General features: G+C 34.9%; 1 protein-coding gene and 1 long non-coding RNA gene across 4 annotated transcripts in view; one reads left to right on the forward strand and one right to left on the reverse strand.

Moving 5' to 3' along the window:
* The window catches only part of LOC135221986 (uncharacterized), a 192,855-nt gene that overhangs the window by 92,412 nt on the left and 77,943 nt on the right, over positions 1-22,500 (forward strand). For 2 of the 3 annotated variants that reach the window (XM_064260089.1, XM_064260088.1), the window contains one exon: positions 13,347-13,596. The exons of the other annotated variant lie outside the window; for it this stretch is intronic. The gene's annotated coding sequence lies outside the window, so the exon portion shown is untranslated. The remainder of the gene's footprint in view (positions 1-13,346; positions 13,597-22,500) is intronic. 3 annotated transcript variants of the gene reach the window in all.
* The window catches only part of LOC135221987 (uncharacterized), a 147,640-nt gene that overhangs the window by 83,573 nt on the left and 41,567 nt on the right, over positions 1-22,500 (reverse strand). The window lies entirely within an intron of this gene.

The following is a 22,500-nucleotide window of genomic DNA, read 5'->3' on the forward strand; positions in this document are numbered from 1 at the left end:
GCTAACTGTTTGACATTCCCGTCAATTTTCGCCTTCATCACGACTGTACCTTCACGGCGTTGAATCTTTCTTAATTCTTTAATACATTAAAAAGCTATAAATCCAATCGAAATAACATGAAGTTCAGCTTCCTTGTATGAGGCTTTTAAGGTCAGAGGATGACTGCGCACATTTCCTTTTCGTATCTGTTTCTCCAACTTTAAATTCAGTTGAATTGGCTGAGTTTTTGCGGGCTGTCTGAATATTTGCTGATAATTAAGAGACGCTTCCTTTAACGGCCTTCCATAATATGAAATATAAGTTAGTTATTTGTTGATGATTACAGAATGATTATGATGAAATAAAAAGAAGAATATTCTTTGTAATTCCTCATTGCTTTTATCATTTCGGATGTACACACACACACACACACACACACATACACACACATATATATATATATATATATATATATATATATATATATATATATATATATATATATATATATATATATATATTATATTCGAATAGCATGTTAAATGAACGATGAGCACAGAAACTTTATATGTACAGTATGGAAGCCTGGTTTTTGAATCGTATATGAGGATCGAAAGTAAAATAAGTATTACTCATTTCTGTCGTATGAATTTTTTAAACTTTTAATAGCTAACCTATTACATGCATTTTAAGCTGATAAAGGCAACTGCCAGACTCCTTATTTGCAAAATCTTTTGACTTACGGGTGTGAAATTTCATGTATATAGATGATTGGTTTAATACGATACTGTATAATAAGCAGGAGAGAGAGAGAGAGAGAGAGAGAGAGAGAGAGAGATGAAAGTGTAATTGCTGACCCAGATTTCTGTCATCGTCTTAACATCGTTTTATATAAGGGAATCTTAAGTTTTATAGATTTTAATTCCGTTTCTCTCCTCTCTCTCTCTCTCTCTCTCTCTCTCTCTCTCTCTCTTCTCTCTCTCGCTCTATCTCTCTCTCTCGTCTCTCTGCTCTCTCTCTCTCCTCTCTCTCTCCAAAAATGTCGAAAGATAAATAGATAGATAGATAGATATACATCTTAAAAACACCACCTTTAAAAAAACGACATTTGTGTGTGAATGAATAATATACTGTTTTCTGTTTTTCTGTCGAAGGTCGTATGTGAAATAAATGTCACTCGAGAAATTCGTAAAAGTTACAATGATGAATGATGTAATATCATCCTGCTGGAACATCAAGTGCCTTTCTTTAGGGTGAATTAAAGGAACGGAATGAAATGAAACGATAACATACAATAAATATACAATAAATATGAGAACGTTTGCAACTGCTATGATGTTATTATTATAACTGAAAAGAAATCATGCCTACTATTTTTACATTGCTACGAAAAATTTTCCACCAAGTAACGCCTTCACGTAGGTTTGAATTCCAAAATTAATGAATACAGAAACCTTAGTATAAACTAAGTAGGAAGAAAACTAATCGGTCTTATTGATAATAAGACATTAAAAACGAAAAAAACAATTGACATGCAAAGAAAATCAATACAGGTGAGTAGACTTCTGCTATCTCTACTTTTCCACGTTGCCTTCCATCTGACCTCGATACAAAAATACAAAAATATTTATAGATAAAACTAACTGTGCCCTGAATAGCTAAAGTTGCTGATATGCTTTCATCACATTCCAATGCTGATCTGAATTTCAATGAATTTCTGAACATTGTCTGCCTCAATTTACCTAAACTTCACTTGTGAAGGTCATCACCAGTGATGTAATGGATCTCCCGAGGAAGGTAGCAAAACATACCTGAGATTTTTACTCCATTGTTAGTTTCTGCAAAAAAAAAAAAAAAAAAAAAAAAATCGGTGCTCTTTAGAACATCTGTTGCGCTGCACACAAGACATTACTATTCGTTTTTCGTCAGCAAGATGCATAAATTATCATCCAGCGGCAGCCTAAAATAGTTGCTTACCGAAAGAATGGAGGGAAAGGTTGGACGAACACGTTACATTACTGTAAGAATTGCAGATTCTCTCTCTCTCTCTTCTCTCTCTCTCGTCTCTCTCTCTCCTCTCTCTAATATATATGGTATATATATTAATATATATATATATATATATATATATATATATATATCATCCTCTCTCCCTCTGTCTCTCTCCTCTCTCTTTATATATATGTATATATATATAATATAATATATATATATATATATATATATATATGGCGTAGTTTCACAAAATAATATGGCCAGACCAAAGTAAATATACTAAATATCAGCGCCATTTCATGAAAACATGGCATACATGTTACACCTGAAAAATATGGTAGAAAAATGAATACTGATGAAATATATATGGCTTACTTTATTCAACTGGAATATAAAAATGGCAGAAACACGAATGAACTAAATAAGAATGTGATATCATCTTTCTTCTTATCACGGGTCTAAGATAAACGCAATCGGTGGAGACGGTTTTAAAACCACACACACACTGTCACTTTCAACCTCCTGTGACCTTAGGATGCCATTATTCGCCTTCAGACATCTGCCACAGAAATCACTTATAAAAAAAAAAAAAATTATGCAGAGTAACTTTTCCCATATTTCACTTTTGTTTTTTTTATTTCGACGCTGTTTTCCTACCACTGTAATAACAACAGAAGTTACATCATACCTATAATTTGATATTTAGTAGAAAAGTGTCTGTGAATTCAAGAGAGAGAGAGACAGAGAGAGAGAGAGAGAGATAGAGAACAAAATGGTCCTTTGTGGTAGAATAGAGAAGGTATGAAGACCTTGTATCTCAACGTGATGTCACATCCAATACAATAACATTTAAGAGCCTCATGAAATCAAATATACAACTTCACTTACAGAACTGCAAATAGGAGTGCATTCCTTCCATCTCTCCGAGGAAGAGAAAACGCATAAAGGTTTTATGCTCCGGTAATAAAAACATCCTTATTATTATGATTGATAGTGGAGGCATTTATCGTAATCAGTGTCAACTGTTGTCGATAGTGCACATAAAATTCAAGTGTCACTTTATTTATTCATTGTTTTTTTAAGGTGTCGTTGGGTCCTTCATTGGGGATCAGCACTCTTTAATTACTTTTCTTTTAAAGACTTTTAATTTAAGTAATGATGATGAAAACATCGAGGAAGTTTGCATTTACATACTAATTACTGCAGTGAGTCTTATCTTCCTCTTTAATGATACCATGTTACTGCTTTGCTGTTATCAAGGGCATATTTAATGAAACACCTGTCTGGGCAGAGATTACAATGACTTCAGATGATGGTGAAGACGTTGATGATGATGATGATGATGATGCGAGAGAGAGAGATTTATCATTATCTAATATGTGTGTAAACTGGACGAGTAATTTGCTATAGTCTGTTACGTATAGATTAAATCTCTTTATATTAACAATTCTAGATATAATCACAGTCTGTTGTGAACTATCCCTTCTTTTAATTTTAAGTTACGGAAATCATTGATCGATGTGAAACAGTAGATGTCTAGAGAATTTCTCTCATTATTTTAAAAGAAGAAAGATTACATTTTTTAAACTGACTTCTCTTAGCATTTTTTATCTTACAAATCAGTCTTATAAAGTAGCTCTTCAGTTTTACCTCATCATCGGCGAAGGTCACCGAGAATTGTAACAGACGGCCCTAAAAATTACTGTTGTGATTCATTAACCCATTAATTCGTAATTGATCGCTGAACAATAACAAGATAATAGTGAAGTTCACGCTCTATTGAACCGCTTATTAAAAGGGATGATTTCTACCATCAGACATGAATGAAACAATGAACGTGAAGTCACCACAAAAGGAGGCTACAATAAATGAGCCCGTCCTGCAAGCGGAGACTTAGAGTCTCTGCTTGTTAATTATCATTATTTCAGACCAGGTGGTCTGGATTGCGATTTTATGTTTCGAGTCATCCTGGGGGAGACGTATAGAGGTTAAGGGACGAAAAAGAAAATCTGTTATATATTTTGAATGATTTAGAAACAATGATAAACCAAATCTAAATGGCGACATGAGTTTTATATATACAATTACCTGTATCTACAAGTAAAAAAAAATAACTAGATAGAATTAGTAGGAATTACTCAGTAGAACGAACCTATTAACCCCATCCCGTTAAAAACCCTTGGATAGAAATTAAGGTATAATAAGGCCGTGGGAAATGAAAAACTAGGTATGCTTATGCTAGGCGTTTTACGGCAACATTACACAACATGAATAAGACTAAGGAAATTAACGACTCAAGAGCAACGTGCAAAGCAAAGCTAATTAAGAGAAATTGCAAGCGTGAGGTCAAGGGAGGCTTTTTGCGGCTTTTCCTATTAAGGGAAATGACTTGTGTGACATTACTGGCTCCCCTCTTAATTACTTTCTCCAGAAGTGGTTGCATTGTCAGTCGTTCCTCTTACCCACAATTATTAGGTTTATCTAATATAAATTAGCCTTCCTTAATATTGAAAAACAATTCAGTATATCTTAGTTTTACCAGACCACTTAGCTGTTTAACATCTCTCCTAGGGCTGGCCGGAAGGATTAGATATTTTTACGTGGCTAGGAACCAATTGGTCACTTAGCAACTGGACCAGCAGCATTTTGTGGGATTCGAACCACATTATATCGAGAAATGAATTTCTGTGAACAGAAATAAATTCCTCTGATTCCGCGTTGACCGAGCCGAGAATCGAACTTCGCACCACTCGTCCAACAAGGAACTTCAAATATTTAAACTATATATATATATATATATATATATATATATATATATATGTGTGTGTGTGTGTGTGTGTGGTGTGTGTGTGTGTGTGTGTGTGTCCCATTTGATCTAAGCCGTGAATTAGGCATCCTACACTTAGACCTTCTTAGTGGTCGCAACGATGGCTAGCAACTGCATCCCAAAAATCCTCAATAAGAATTGGAAGATTAATATTTTTCTGCACCATCCTATACACATACACACACACACACACACACACACACACACATATATATATATATATAATATATATATATATTCATATGTATATATATATATATATATATAATATATATAATATATATATATGTATGTGTGTATGTATGTATGGATGTATATGCTAGATCCCTGCATACTGAAATTATTTCATTGGTTCTCTATAATTAAAAACAATAATGGAAAAAAGGGCAATCCAATCAGGCCTAACACAAGTATAGCGACTTTAGCACATAATATAATGAAACAGCCCCAAGAATAAAAAAAAATGACTTTGTGAAAATATCTCATCCAAATACAAATACTTGGATCTGCCAACGCGAAGTTTATACGACAGTGACTTGTTTTCTCATTTGTGACAACTATAATGACACTGATGGTAACGCACCTATCAGCGGAGCTTTCCTTCTATTATCCAACTCCGTTAATTACAGGTATTCCGACTAATGCTACCTTAACTGACAACCCCTGGAGGGAGGAAGTAATCCTTCATTTCTGTATGTGCGCCAACCTCATTTGACCTTGTCGTAACAGACTAGGAATTTTATGTCTCATTTTATTAGGTAATCTCTCTCTCTCTCTCTCTCTCTCTTATTTATAGTGCTGTGTTTGTACAGCCGTGGCTTAAACTAAATCACTTTTATTTACAAGTACTTTAAAAAAAAGATGTTTGTTCTATCAGAAATAAAGTGATATGTCCATTATGAGATAATTTAGCAGTTAAGCAACCATACCTGGCTAAATCTTCCCATTTCTAGGCCATGACTTTATACAAATCTCGTATACAGTTTAATACATGGCCGTCATCTCGATGAAGTTTGAACAGTTTATGGCAAAAATAGAAATGATAGAGTGATCATCCTAATAAAAAAAAAGAATAAAAAAAACGATTCTCGCTGTTTTATCTTTACATTTTATGAATTTATGTTAAAACCCAGGAAAAACGAATCTCTTCACGCCTGGTTCGTTCATTATGAGAATCAAACAGTTTTCAAACAAAATACAGTTCTTGATGAATGAATTTTCGGATCGCCTATGTTAAATGCACCGGCACAGAAGAGGAAAGCGAGGTTTACTGCCAGATCTTGTCTGGCGGAATCATTTTAATGACTTTTCTTTGAAAGTACTGAATTACATGACCAAATGCCTATTTCATATACAACATTCATAATGAAATTCAAAATGTCATTAATACCATAATATAAAATTTGTATGTTTTCAGAGTTTAGATGATCATAAATGCATGCATGGATACATACATGTGTGTTTGCACAAATATTTATATGTACGTTTTATATACATAGATATTCATGAACGCAAGATTATTCCTTGTTGTCTTTGTCTTTTTCAATAAAAGGAAAGGGAAAAGAAAAAAGAATGAAATCATTACATACCATGTTGTTAAAACACAACTTTGCGTTCATGAATTTCAATGTACATAAAACGTACATATCAATACTTGTACATACACCCACACACACAAGTATGAATGCATACATGCATTTTTTATCATTCAAACTTTGAAATGTACACATTTTACATCAAGACATTAAAAATATTTTAGATTATATTGTGAATATTAATTATCAAATCTTGAACAGATATGACATGCTGTACTGCCTAGTTATTAAAGATCTAGAAGTATAGACACGAAATTCAGTAAGACAGTAAACCTAGAAAAAGACCTTAGTGGACACGAATAACTGTTTTCATAATCAGTAATATTAAAATCTGGTGTTTACAATAAAAATATACTCTATATAAAGCACTTTTCCATTCAGTACAGTAACAGCAGCTATTACTAATAATATCATTAGTACCTGCAAAACAGATGTCATCATTATCATCACCATCTTGATTACTCTTGTGCTTTAATGGTGCATAAGAAGAATTTCATTTCACGGAGCCGTTATCACAAAGACTTCTGGAATTCGAATTACATTTTGATGATGGTCCGAACAGAAAAAGTGCACCTTGGAAATAACGTCTGATTTTCACTTTCACAAAACAATTTACATTTTCACTTTCACACGACGCTTTCCTTGCCGATTCTAGATTATTTGACCACCCAAGGTATAACCAGTTAGCGAACATGACTTGACAATAACAGAAAAGAGAATGATCCTCACTGTGACCGAGTGACTTAGAAATGTCACTGACAAAAGTGAAATTCCGAAGGCCGAGAGCTAAGTTGCAATGACAAGTAATGATGACTGACTCCCGTGATATATGATTCCGCTATTTCGCCTGGTAATAGATGGAAAGTAACACCAAGAGTCAACCGCTTTTTAATCTTCTATCGCCGTTTCTTGAGGATTCATTTTTCCTTGAAAGCTACAAATATTAAAACGTTTCATTTAAAGTTACCTGTCGCCTATTTTCAGGTGGGCTTTTATCTGTATTGCTAACGTCAACGACTGCACTTCTCGTATAAAAAATGCTTAATTTTCCTAGTATATCTCGTTCCAAAGTTTTATTGTCAATATTGTCAACGTGCTCTGCAATTTATAGTTAGTCCATGAACGACCGAAATTGGTCATGATTGCAACTCTTATATGCCAAGATAATGACTGTTGTAGAACGGAAGCGTTATCGTTTGACGAAAATGTGTCAGTAACTGTCAGTACATAGAACGGAGAAGAGAGAAATAAGAATGACAAAAGTACGGTTGAATATTGAAAGGTTCTTCTCCAGTTATTTTAACGCTCTGAGAGGTTAAAACAGAGAAATTATGTATACATGTATGTACTATGTATGTTTGTATGTATGTATGTATATATATATATATATATATATATATATTATATATATTATATTATATATAATCTATACTATATATATATGTATATATATATTCAAATTAGAGCTTTAGCAGTGCATAATTTACACCAGGTAGATGTAATGATGAGTATGTCTTACGATGTATTGTATGAAGAACCCTGAGTTACAAATAACAATCATATTTTTTTCGGAGAAGTTAACTAACAGGGAACATTCAGAAGTAGAACAAAAGAGTAGATTTACCTTGTTTCACTCACGAAAAAAAAAAACATATTTAAAAAACTTTTTACTATCGTGAACCATTTAAAAAACTTTTAACTATCGTGAACCTTCAGGAGAAAATCTGATTCGTTTTTAATGCTAGTTGGTAGGGTGGAAAAACACTCAAAAGTGGCAAGGTATACATCCTAACGGGTCAGAATTAAAACATTAATATACATTTCCTTAATAAACTTTACCACAGCTAGATCCTCCTTTCTCCAGACCAAAGATAGAAAATTGTCATTTTTAGGCTAGTTTTCAAAAGGGGGCTTTTTTGATTCTTCATTACTCAAGCTTTCAATAGCCAAACGACCGACCATTCAGTCACCCTCAGAGACTGTATAGTTTTCATCAGTTTTTGGAGAATCATTTATCCCAAGCCTACAAAGAGCATATTTCCATCCTGTTGGTCAAGAATATTCGGTTAACCAGAGAATTTTTAAGTCTGCCAACGCTATAGTCCAGTGGCAAGGTACGGCATCGTATTATCCCTACAGAAAAGTCTATAATGATAAAATCCGAGGGGATCTTATCTTGTTTCGCCTGCCCCGGGTGACAGTAGGGGAGACATGACACAGCCACTCGTCCCCAGCAAACTGGTTTGTCCGCCCCGGGTGGGGCGGGTAGGTAGAGTATCGGGAGGATAAGGGAAACAGTAGCCCTCGTATAGAATAACGTCCTCAGTAAATAAGAAAATTATAAGTATATATACTGAACCGCTGTAACAGATGAACTCTTGTTACGCATTTTGCGACTTGGCAGTTATTATAATAAACCCCTGAATTACAATACTAATCGAACTTTTATTAAGCTCAGCATCGCTGATATTATGCAAGTTACTGAGAATATGCGATACAAGATGGGTGCCGTTGACAATGACAAAGATACCGCAAGTGTGAGCAATTGTTGTCAAGGCAAGCCTCTTCTTCGCCGACCTTTGACTCGAGTCCCGAGGATGGAATGCGAGGCAGGTTATGTCTGCCAAACAATCCTGCCTCCTCGGTTCCGAGTCTCTGAGAGGCTGATGCGAAGAATAAACCGTTGTAATGCAGAACTACCGAGGCATCGAGTGAGAGTTGTATCCTCTCTTCATGATTTCATGTTGTTTTTTTATTTTAAACCGGCTCCATAACAGCTCTTATTACTCGCACACGTAGCCCATAAAACAATTATTTGCGCAGAAAATTACTCTCTCTCTCTCTCTCTCTCTCTCTCTCTCTCTCTCTCTCTCGCTGTTTGTCTAAACATATACGGCTCCTGAAATACACTGAAGGTGAAAACAAGCAAATTTAAGTAAACTAGAAATATACTTTATCAATGAAATGAATACTTTTGAATTGTGAGATGGTGAGGTGTAATTTCTGATGCTTGATATTACATGCAAGCTATTTCTTACGTGAATGCCATGGCCTTCTGACATTAGCAGTTTACATTTGCGTGAGTCATTGTGAATCATTGCGTCGAAATGGGGAAAAGAATCATGACAACTTGTTCTTGGAATGATCTGAGAATACCGCCTGACTCCATTAGTTTTAATTTTGAATGTAGTGACTGATCTTTTTAGCCTAACATTAAACTTATTTCCTACTAATTTTTCTGGTATTGCAAACATTTTCTGTTTAAGATACTGGATTGTAGTATTCACTGCCTATCTATAAAGTTACGTGCCATGGTGCAGTAGCTAGATGTATGTTGGTTAAAATTAACGTTAAATAAGAAATTTCATGAATTTCTGACGCGAAATCCACAAAGATGCTCAAGAATTAATGTATGTCGTTGTCTCGTATGAGAAAACAGATATTGTTCTATTTATTTTGTTGTGATTTATTCCGTCTGTTTCTTCGAGTGACCATGGTGAGGCGAAATAATGCAGTAGATATTGTTTTTCTTTGTTACGTAACTCTGATTGTGCGTAATCATTGCCTAGCTGTCAGCGTTCACATCCTCGATGTCAAACTGAAGAAAAGATAATAGTTCAGTAAATAGCTTAGTCATTCCCCGTCTCTTAACTGAGTCTACACAACAACAACAACAACAACAATAATAATAATAATAATAATAATAATAATAATAATAATAATAATAATAATAATAATAATAATAATAATAATAACAATAATAATAATAATAATAATAATAGAAAACGATCAGGCAAAGTTCTTTAGGAGTATGGTATCAGAACAGATAGAGTGATACGTGCCAATAGACCTGAAGTGACGTTGATTGACAAAATCAAGAAGAAAGCATCACTCACTGATGTTGCAATACCATGGGACACCAGAGTAGAAGAGAAAGAAAGAGGAAAGATTGATAAGTATCAAGACCTGAAAATAGAAATAAGGAGGATATGTGATATGCCAGTAGAAGTTGTACCCATAATCATAGGGACACTAGGCACGATCCCAAGGACCCCAAAAAGGAACCTGGAAAAACTAGATGCCGAAGTAGCTCCAGGATTCATGCTTGTGGAACTAGAAAGAGCGCACATAGTGGGAAAAGTGATGGACTCCTAAGGAGTCAGGATGCATCCCGGAACCCCACACTGTCAAACCACCCAGTCGAATAGGATGGCTGTGATAGAAAATAATAATAATAATAATACTAATAATAATAATAATAATAATAATAATAATAAATAAATTAATAATAATAAAATAACAACAGCATTTTGGTAAAAGACCCTCTTTTAGGCAAAAACTGTTAGGGAGATGGCAGAATTAAGCGAGTTAATTTTATATATTGCTTTTTCTATTTTTCTTATAATCCGCTTCTCTGGCTCAGCGATGTTTCTGAGTAACTGGCCAATATTCATCTTGGGAATATCTAATTTTTAGATATTCCCATTATGAATATTGGCCAGTTACTCAGAAACATCGCTGATCCAGAGAAGCGGATTGTAAGAAAAATAGAAAAACCAATATATAAAATAAACTCGCTTAATTCTGACATTCTCTTTAACAGAATAATAATAATAACAACAATAATAATAATAATACCTTTAACATCAATGGCACATTACGTGTGATTCTTACTTATAACTCGTTGAAATCATATTACATGCAGCATAAAGCCTTGAATATTGTAAAAGAGGAATGATTATTTTCAATTATTACTATGAATTACATAGGTGGTATTATACACTGTTCATTGATTTGATTTGAATACAGAATTCATGCCAAAGGCCAAGCACTGGGACCAACGAGGTCATTCAGCGCTAAAACGGAAATTGACAGTTAAAGCTGGAAAGGTGTAGCTGGAGGAAAACTTCACAGTTGTGTTACGACTCAAATGTTATTAGAGGGTGGGAAGTAAGAAGGAAGAAAGAAAAAATTAAAGGAAGCACAGGAACAGGAACGAAAGAGGTTGCAGCTAAGGGCCGAAGGCACGCTGCTGCAAAGAATGCACTGACGCCACTAACCCACAACGGGGCATCGTTCATTGAGTTTGTATTTTGCATATAAACGAATTTTCCTTGACTGAAATTATTAGGAGCTGATTCGGTATATGAGAAGTATCGAACTCAAGTATGAGACTGTAAATGACTGTGAACCACACAGAATGGTGCGTTGAGGTCTATCAATGTACTAACATTTTCTACAATGAAATGCCAAACAAAATAGATCTGCACGATAATTTTACCTTTCCAAATGAAATATATTCGAAAAAAAAAAAATTAAAACAAATAACTAAATAAGACTACGGGTCCGCATTGTTGCTTTTAAGTCAAGGTCTTTTAAGTTCACAAAACAATTTTGTCGCACTGTTAGCAAAAAGAAAATATCAAAGTATCACGTTTATAGCTCTCTCGATGCGTTGCGGTTCACTTTAGTATTCATTGCTGACCGAAAGAATTGGCCTTTCTATATCTAACGTGTAATGTTCTCGGTTCAAATAAAAAAAATATGCATAACCGACTTATTTGAGCTCTGATCATCTATAAACAGACTTTGAAATTATTTCAGATATTGTGTTTTTCTAATACGGAATAATTAAACTTTTTATTATCGGTTACTTTTCCGTATACAGGAAATTCGCTCAGATTCGTAAGATTGCTGTTATGTTTATTTGTTGATAACTTTTTGCTGATGGATTTTATCAGTAGTTAAATGTAGCAACAAATATTTATTTCCTAAAGGCTGCATCCTAATTAACCATTCCTTTGGCTAATCAATTTTCCTCAAGTTAACTATATTATTCAAAAAGGTGTCATAAGGACTGAAAAGCTACAGATAAGAAGAAAATATTATCCGTACAGATAATGATAACAAATAAATATTTTGGAAACAAATGAAATATCAAATTCGGTTTTCAATGAATGCGAAAGCAGACAAAATAGATACCGTTAACCTCTAGAAATGTCGATAAATGTAAGCAATCATCGCTGCTTCCGGTCGTCTTATCAACTGGAAAGTGGATTACGAAACAAAAGTTTCCTTGAAAATTTGTTTTTATCTCTAAGGCCCAAATCTTTCCTCGTTTTACAACCATGAACACGTGACTCCTTTTTTTTTTTTTTTTGAAGTCTGTTGAGACTGGCAATCATTCGAGGCCTTATGAAAACTCGTAAAGTGAAACAAAAGACAGAACAGCTGATATACTGCAAGAATTGCACACACACCGTACGTGACAGAAAGAGCACAATACACTGTTGTTATGATAGCAACTGATGCGCGCTGCAGAACTGTCCGGCATAAATAACAATCAGTATTTCCCCACATCTGTTTTCAAACAATGACTGCCTGTTTTTATCCATTTCTGTTTTGACATCTACGATCGTATGTAATGTGAAAAACAATAGGTAAAAAAGAAGAAAAAACAATTCTGCGTGACATATATGAACAGGCTTGAATAACAAAGTTTTACAAGGTTCTTGTTTAAGGTTAATTATACTGTGGTGAAGATTTTACGTGAAATGACAGTCACTCTATGGTGATTTGATGGAAACACTGTTATAAAGTTACAATGAATACAAAAGCCCGAGAGAGAGAGAGAGAGAGAGAGAGAGAGAGCTGACAAAATGGTGTTATTGAAACAGTTGCACCTGAGCGAAAGTACTGATCCTTTTATTATAAAGTTACACTGAATACAAAACCCAGAGAGAGAGAGAGAGAGAGAGAGAGAGAGAGAGATGGGGGAGGCTTACAAATTGGAATTATTGAGACAGTTGGAACAGCGCGTGGGCTTTCAAGCGTCTTAAAATAGAGCTCTCAAAGAAAACACGAATGTCTTTGCTTCAGATTTAAGTAGCTATACACTAGAGATAAATCAAAATTGAATTTAAGCCTAAATATTTCTCTTTCTTTTCCAGGAGAACTTGGGAGAAATAGCGTAAACCTCGTGACAGTTAACCTTCGCAGTTTCTCAGCAGTTCTTCAAAAAAGGAAGTTTCTCAATCGGAAGAAGACGCAAGAATCATAAGCAATTTCATATACAAGCGATATTACAACTGCGCTTCGCGCACCGTGGTGGTGTTGCTTTAATCGAGGGGCGACAATTCGACGCCAACTAACGAACCTTTCGGGGATCCTTCAGGCGAGATTCTGTCAGGTTTTTTGCTTGTGAGTATTGATAATGAGATTACTACTACTCTGTCTCTCTCTTTCTCTCTCTTCCCATTAAAATATGATACGTATCAGTGAAAGGAACCCTCCAAGCGGATCAGGTGGAGGCTATCAATTTCGTTATATTACAGTCATTGCGGCCTCGTCCCACCAGTGTTGCCATATGCCAGAGGGTTCATTCTCACTCAGGAAATGCTCATCATTCATCGAGAGAACTTACGGGACGACCTTGAAAAGAAATACCCCGAACAGCTGATATTTGAATTGCTAAATACTTTTAGTGTTCTTGTTCTATTTATCATTCAGTACGTTACGCGATAGAACATGCCTTTTTTTATTTGTAAATGGAAAAGTTCTACAAGACGCATTTTGCCAAATTTAATTTGACAACTACAAAAAGATTACTCACAAGATGAAACGAGATATAGGATTTCAAGACCTTATCACCGTGATAAATATCATATCTGGCATTGATTTTCGATGATGAGATTGCCTTAAACGTGAGGCAGGAAATGCCGAGAAAAGAAACTGGTTTTATGGTTTACTTTTACAATATGTCCCATAAAAGAAATGCAGAAATGGACGCTAGAACCATCAACACCCACTGGGAAGAGGTCGAGGAAAAAATGTACAAAGGTTCCGTAATGGAAAAATACATAAGTAAAGTATCTATTTCCTATAGTAATTGTTCTTATACTCTTTATTCTACGAGTAATGCGTATTAAATCGTGTTCTGATGGAATTTCTTCATCGTTTTTTAATGCGATTTTAATCAACGGATGACTAATCTCTGCGATCAATTGGCTTGAAAAAACTGTAATAAGATGAATCACCTTCCATAATTGCTAGGTTACAAGAAATTTATCTTGGGAATTTCCTTATTGGCCATTAATACCTTCAAGTATCAGCAATTTGAGAATTAACGCTTTATTTTGAAGTTATATAAAATACCACAATATGAATTCACGAACACTTTCCATGCATTAAGAGAGGATTTTATTCTTATCATTATCTAACAAGCCAAAAGAATATTTAATTACTGACACATTTCAAGTGTAGAATTCGCACAAGAAAAACCAGAGATCAAGGAGTTGAAAAATAGTCAAACCGATTATAGTTAGGAAAGAGAAAGAAATGAATAAACAAATCATTGTCTGCCAAGATTCGTAAGTGCTAAATAATAGGGTCTTAACTCATGAAGTATCCAGTACAACTTTGTTTAAGTTCTGAGAGTATATGAATATTTGAACATAGATTGTCTGTACAATACTATCCTAACAAATATATATACGCGTATATATATATATATATATATATATATATATATATTATATATATATATATTATATATATATATATATATATATATATATATAAACAAGTTGGGGACTGTGGTTATAGGTACCATTTCATTCAGCAAAGGTAAGGAGCATTAGCCATTATACCTTAGTCGTCATTCCAGGTGTAAATCCTTCCCATCAGTTCCCACCATGACGCTACCTTTCACACGAGTCCGTGTAAGCTTTTGAAACGTTCATGACTTGGCCATACATGAACACACGACCCAAGGCCACGGGTTTCATACTTTGTGGCCTCCAGGAAATGCCTATGCTCGGAAGATGTACGTTTTTGTCAGAAAAGCTGTCACGAACTGGGATACGGGTAACGATAATGGAGGAAAAGAAGGAAGTATTTCTTAGAATTATTTGAAGTTGTGTAATTGGTCGTAGGTAAGTGGGGAGCTTTCAGTCCTACTGTTCGTATGTCACGTAAGGGGCCGAAATCTCAAAGTGGTGAGGTATATTTGACATAAATGTCTTTGAAATAGGGAAAGCTGTTTCTGAATAAAGACAATGATCGCACCTGCACGAGTTTTATGCATAGAAAGATCATGCCTACTTTTTTATCGGTAGAAGGGGACCGGGAGGTTTCCACTGCACACTAATTGGCGCTCTTATAGAAATCTCATGGCAATTTCGTACCAGTCAGATAAAAAAGAGAAAAAAAGTCGATGTCTTCATCACGGTGCCCGAGGCTTCTGCATTATTTCTGCTATAAATACCTGACCTTGTAACCGTTAAGAATAAGCATTAATCATATTCCAGGATCTCATGGCATAATATTCGCTGGTCATCGAGCATGATTGCAATTTTACATTACCATGCTGGACTTCACTAGAAATGCAATATCATTCGTGTAATGACCTGAGGAGTTCTCGTACTGATCTTTAGTAAATGTTTGAGAGTAATAATGGTTTTGATTTTTTCGCTTGCCTGCTTGCGTAGTGTTGAAAATTGGTGTAAATGTACATGACTTTTAACATTTAACTATGATTCAACTCTCTCTCTCTCTCATGCACACACTAATACTTCCATGTTGTCAAACTCAATTTCGATTATTCTGCCAGTCACGTTCTCCCCAAATATATTTACTGAAGTTTTCGACGGTTAGAAACTAGTCTATTTACAACAGTTTCAATTTAGATTTGTAAAATGCGTGGCTTTCCAGAAAATACTTATTCATTTTCGTCCTAATCACGATCATGCGACGCAGCGCGAAACACCACGTGTTTCTCGTTTAGATCCCCGAAAAGGCCTATCAGCACTTGCCACACAGGCGCAGGAGAGATTTAAAAACCGAAACGGCGTCATAAAACCTACCTCTCACTTTTACGCGACGCCCTCCTCCTAAAGACATTCCTACGCAATCGAGGTTGACCTTGGAACAGCGCTTGACTACCCATGGAGAAGATGGAAATGACAACCGAAGTGATGGATGGGCAGAAGAGGTCTCACGTTAAGGCCTCTGGAGGACACTTGGAGGGAGGACAGGGATTAGCGGCGGCGTTGGGACTTCGAAGCGAGTACTTCGGAGGGTGGCTCCGAAGGTGGGAATTCCGCGGGGAAGAGAGATTAAGTTGCTGCAGTGGTTCCGTTATTTAACTCTAGTCACTGGGGGTTGGTCTTCATCGTATATTGGTCGTGGTTTTTTTGCTTATTTGAGTGGCGGACTTGTTATTATTCCAAATTTAATTAAGAACAGATGGAATTTCAATTTTGTTATAATTGGTAAAATTCTGTGAACAATAACTGGTAATCACATTCCAATTCTGTAATATTAATATGTGTCGTAACCGAACTTTTCGTTAAAAACAAACATTGTTTTTATCGTAAGATACAATGCGGGAAAAATAATGATATTCATAACAATGCCAAGAGTAATAACTATGTATTATCTAACGTGTGAGTTTCTGTAATCTAATAAAGATGAAGTCTGTCCTGTAGCTATCGACGATGCCCCAATTAATTAACAGGAACTGAATGCCACGGTGGTCACAGACAGCTGGGAAAATGCGTCACCACATTAACTCGGAATCCGAGACTTCTGCTATTTAAAAGAAACCTCAACCTTTGCATTTGAGCTATGAACGCGTTATTAATTTAGATTATCTCTGTAAGTATGACTTCCAGTGAACCGGAATGCATGAATTTCATTGTCACCTTTTTTCCAAAGAAGGAAAAGAAGTATAATGAAAAAATTGCTGTTTCTGTGTTTTAAAGGCAGATTCTTCATGTATAGACCCAAACTCTTTCAGTTCTATATATATATAATATTATATATATAGATTATATATATATATATATATATATATATATATATATATATATACATACGAGACGGGAATGGGTTATATATATATATATATATATATATATATATATATATATATATATAGTATATATATCCCAGTCTCGTATGTGTATATGATATATATATATATATATATATATATATATATATATATAATATATATATATATACATCCGAGACTGGGATACCCAAAATATTTTATTGACCAAGCGTTTTACCAAGGCTAGAAAAAACTTTTATAAAAAAAAAATCCACCCGACCGGGAAATTTGAATTCAAAAGTAGTCAGTGTATTCCGCTTCCTTATCATCATAGTTTGGAAAGGGTGCAACATTTATTAAAACAGAATAGGGAAAATAGGTTGGATTTAGCTTTTAGGTATAATACCTCGTTAAAATCAAAGTTGATTAGGAATCATGAAAAAGAAAGGAAAGATGACGTTGGAGTTTATGTAGTACCGTGTAAAGATTGCAATAAGGGTTATTATGGGGATTCTGCATGGGATTAGGTATAGACTAGAGGAACATTAGCGATCATGTAGGTTGAGATCGAATATAGTTCAGTTGCCAGACATACGTTAGAGTTAGGGCATGTAATTGACTGGGAAGGAGCGAGAGTAATTTACAGATAATAACGCAAGTAGACGCAGAGTAGTTTAAGGGTTCTTATTAATATTTTAAACGTGTTTGATTTAACAAATCATTTACCCAAGAGGATGCATTTTAGATTATTTGGTTCTTAAAACTGTAAATATTAGAACAGACGTTGTTTGCACCACTCCTGCTGCCCAGGTTGTCTCTCTTTCTCCTGCCCAGCATTGGAAGGGAGAACCCCCATTGCAGGTGCCGATGCACAAGTTTTGGACGAGGGAACAGCCGAACACACAGAGGAGGTAGTTCAACCACGACGATCGGCTCGTCTTTTGGCCAGACATTTGAACGAGGGAATAACATAATTAAGATAGTTTGTTTTGGTGGTTATCTCCCTTGGAGACGTTTCCAGAGTCCTGCTGTCCTTCGTAACTTTTTTTTGTATATATTTTTTTGAAAAGAAAAAACAGTACGTTCGAACAGGTCTACTGATCAAGTAGACGAAAGCTCCCGTCTTTTATGTATTTTTCTAATACACATTTTACATAATTGTTCTTGATTACTTGAATATATATATATATATATATATATATATATTATATATATATATATCTATATATATATATATATATATTATATATATATATATATACATACATATATATATATATATATATATTATATATATATATTATATATGTCATCGTATTGAGGAATATAAGTTTATATATCGTTATTTTTTGTTAAATAATTGCAACCCATTTCTATCTGTAAATCCCATCTTCCTTTACATTCTCTGTGTGTGTGTGTGTGTGTGTGTACTGAATAAAAAGTGAAATTTAGCCTAATTACCACCCAGCCATGAATTGCCTACGGCCGTTCGCTCCCACACCGGCACCCCCCACCGCTCCCCCTTTCAATTTACATTCATTAAGAGAAGCGTTCACTTCATCATACCTTTTAATTATACACCTGGAGGTCGTGCTACGTCATTACTCCGCCAGACGAATTGTTTATCTTCTTCTCATTTTTCATATTCCTGGACAAGAGCATGGAAAAAATCTTAATGGGTAATTTACTGTGACGAAGGTCTTTCTGGGTGAATCTTCATTCTGAAATGAAGATTTTGCCGGGTGAATCTTCCCTCAGTAATGAAGACCCTGGAGGATGAGACTTCTTTCTGTAATGAAGATTTCCTTGGGTGAATCTTCATTCTGTGATGGAGATTTTGCTGGGTAAATCTTCCCTCAGTAATGAAGACCCTGGAGGATGGAACTTTTCTGTAATGAAGATTTTCTTAGGTGAATCTTCACTCTGCGATGATTTTCTTGGGTGAATTTTAATTTTGTTACGCAAGGTTATCTGGGAATAATCTTTGTTCTTGATGAATTGTTGCACTGACGACATAGTTAGTTTAATCTTATTGTTAACAGTCCATAGCGATATAGATGTTACTGGGTGACTGGAGTTTTGGTCCATCTTTGCAATGAAGCTAATTTGAAGTGATTCTTCTTTCTAAATGATTCATCGTGATAATTCTTGATAATTTATTGCAGGAATAATTCACTGCAATTAAGATAGTTTTCATTCTAAGTCAGTCATTATACTGAAAATATAGTTAGTGAAATGTACTACCGTGATATACACTCACTTATTTCTCTTAGTTTGCAATCCATTTATATATAAGTCATATCAATTTACTTGGCATTTTCTCCTGTTTTATAGCGAGAAAATGAAATTTTCATTTGGGCTTGATTTCTGAAAACCATATATTTCGAATATGCTGGAAATGTAATTAATGGACGTTCTCCCATAGTACAGCGTCAAATTCATTTATTTATTAATTTTTCCTGCCTTCAGATTGTGATACAGAGGCTCAATTTTATGATTTGCACCAATAATTTTACCCCAAACAGTTTGGGATAACCTAAGTTATTTTACTTGCTATGAAGGAACGAATTGTCCTAAACCATGATCACATGAATATATAAACGAATTCTTTCAATAGCCCTGAGAGATAATCGTATCGTGACGCTCATTCATTTCTACCCTTCTACCTGACGCATACCGTCTACTCCCAGGGCATAATAATCATCACCCCTTCGAGTAGAAGAAAATAGAAATGAAGAATGTGATAAGGGCCAAGTCTGAGGGTGAAGGTGAACAAGATGGAGCATCTTTATTGAGGCAAAGGGTAAACATGCGCTTCCTGATGACGTCACGATTTTTTCTTTATTTCTTTCTTTCGCGTTTCTTAGACCCGAAATGCCACGACGAACCCTTTGGCTGCTAGTTTGATCGAGTGGATGGCCCTTCGGGTAAGCTCTTCTTCAGGGAGCTTGGGCTCATTAACGCAAAACAAAGATCGTAGATGGACGAGGCTTCGTACATGTAACTACAAAATAAATTCGCGTGTACGTTTCCATTCATAATAATTTTTGCATTATCTAATTATTGTTAACAAAATTGTCTATTGTATAAAACCTTTCCAGATAGTATTTTAAATTTCATAAACCAAAATCTATTCAATCATTCATAAAAGAAATGGACTTCCAAGCGTGCAGAGATTATCTTGAAAGATTTCGTGAATCCATTAACTGAAAAGTCTTCAAAGATTCCTACTCAGTTTTAAAAATGACAATGAAGTTTGAAATACCACAGCTAGGTTTGACTTTTCATTCAATGAAACCGGTCCTACGCCAGCGTAGACATTTGTTCTTTCAAGCAGCTTGCTCATGATTTCCTCAACGACAAAGAGAGAGTCTCCACTAACGAGGAGTTTGATGAGGTGACGCCTTGTGAAGAGGATGTAGAAGCTAACGAATTAATAAAGCATTTGAAATATCAATATTCGCTTATAATTGTCATGTTAATCTCCTATTTAATTTTTTAAAAGATTTTATTTGGTCCAGCGAGGTCTTCCCTCTTACCATTAAGTTATGTAGGAATGTACTATTGAATAACTGCTAATTTGAATATTGTGTGGGGTAGAACTGAAATGAATTAATTCAATGTAGAAGAATCTACAGTTAATCAAGTTTTCCCAAGGACGTGTATTTAAGCTGTAAATCGGTGAACGTTTGCATAGCAATTTGTAATGTTATGTAAAGCATGATTAAGAACATTTGTCTGTTCATGTATAAATAACAATATGTATTGTTCTTTAAATCTTTGTGGCCTAAGAATAAGTATGTAATTTGTTCCTTTGTTAGTTGCCTCATTTATGTGCATCGTTCTCTCTTTATTTTTTCTACATCGTTATTCATATGACTTGATAACAATGTTTGTTGCATAATTACTCGGTGCTTACATTTCAATGGTTTAATGTAACAGAGTGCTGTTATTTTCGAATATCAGACCACAGCCTTTAGCTCCATCTCATTTTTCAGTGACTTAAAAATGGGGAAGCCAGTCTCAAGTCTTTTCCAAGAAAATTACTTTTTGCAGCTTTTGCTTTCACTTAGATTTTCCGAGGAATAGCTCGCATCATGCGGGGATTTATATTCAATCAGCCAGAATTATCTATCATGCACTTTACAGAGAACAGTTATCAAAACACACTTTTTTTCGTATTCTCGTGTTTCTAACTCAGTCATTAACGCTATTCATAGTAGTCTTTCAATATCATTTTTTTTATTCTATTTAACTCGTATAACACACGAACATGACACCGACTGATGGTCTGGAAGTGTTACTATGCTTAGTTTTCCGAGCGTTTAACCCCAGCGAGTGCAAAACTTGCCATTAAGCAATGCTAAAATGGCTGGATAAATTGGTTAACTTTTTCCCCCATTGCTAATTGCGTCGCTCACTATGTAATTTACGTCCGCTTGTTCCAAAGGCCACTGCCAGCAGTCATTATTGTACGGGGCCTGCCATTAAGGGAAAGTAACAATTATGGTTTTTTTATGGTGACGTAAGACATACAGCGTTCCGTACCTGTTTTTGTTAATTTGTCGCAATTAATGCTGCTTGTCATAGTCATGTGCAAATATTAGTTAAGACATCGGATATGTTTAATATATAAAAGTCTACTTTCCATTTTCGCTGTATGTGTATGAATACGCATAGTATTAGTAGATAATATATTAATATATACATATATATACATACACACACAAACATATATATATATTATTATATATAATGTTATATATATATATATATATATATATGTGTGTGTGTGTGTGTGTGTGTGTGTGTGTGTGTGTGTATGTATATACGTATACGTTAGCTTTCACAATGTATAAATGGTTAAAATGTTAAACAAACATCATACTCCCAGACGTATTTAAGCCATCACAAATAATAAACGGCAGTGTATTCACTGAAGGCCTCCAACGATGGAATTATCTGAAGCTGTATAATTATTCCAAAAAATATACTAAGGTTACTCTAATACCGTCAAGAATTATCTATTTTTTTTTTATATAGATTGTAAGCCAAAACGTCAGAACAGAGCGTAAGAAAAACAAAGAGAGGAGGCAGTGTCCTTGTTTCGGGATTTTTTATTTCTTTCCGAACCTTAGACCCTGGAAGCCCCAAAGGTAAAGACGATCTTGACCAGCAATCTCACCCTGGTCTCCTCTGCTGCGTCCTGAGGGATATAAGAAGGTCTCGCTCAAGGGCCTTCGTGATTTCTGTAGGAAATCAAACGTATG

This window comes from Macrobrachium nipponense, chromosome 3 (assembly GCF_015104395.2).
Source record: "Macrobrachium nipponense isolate FS-2020 chromosome 3, ASM1510439v2, whole genome shotgun sequence".
Lineage (NCBI taxonomy): Eukaryota > Metazoa > Arthropoda > Malacostraca > Decapoda > Palaemonidae > Macrobrachium > Macrobrachium nipponense.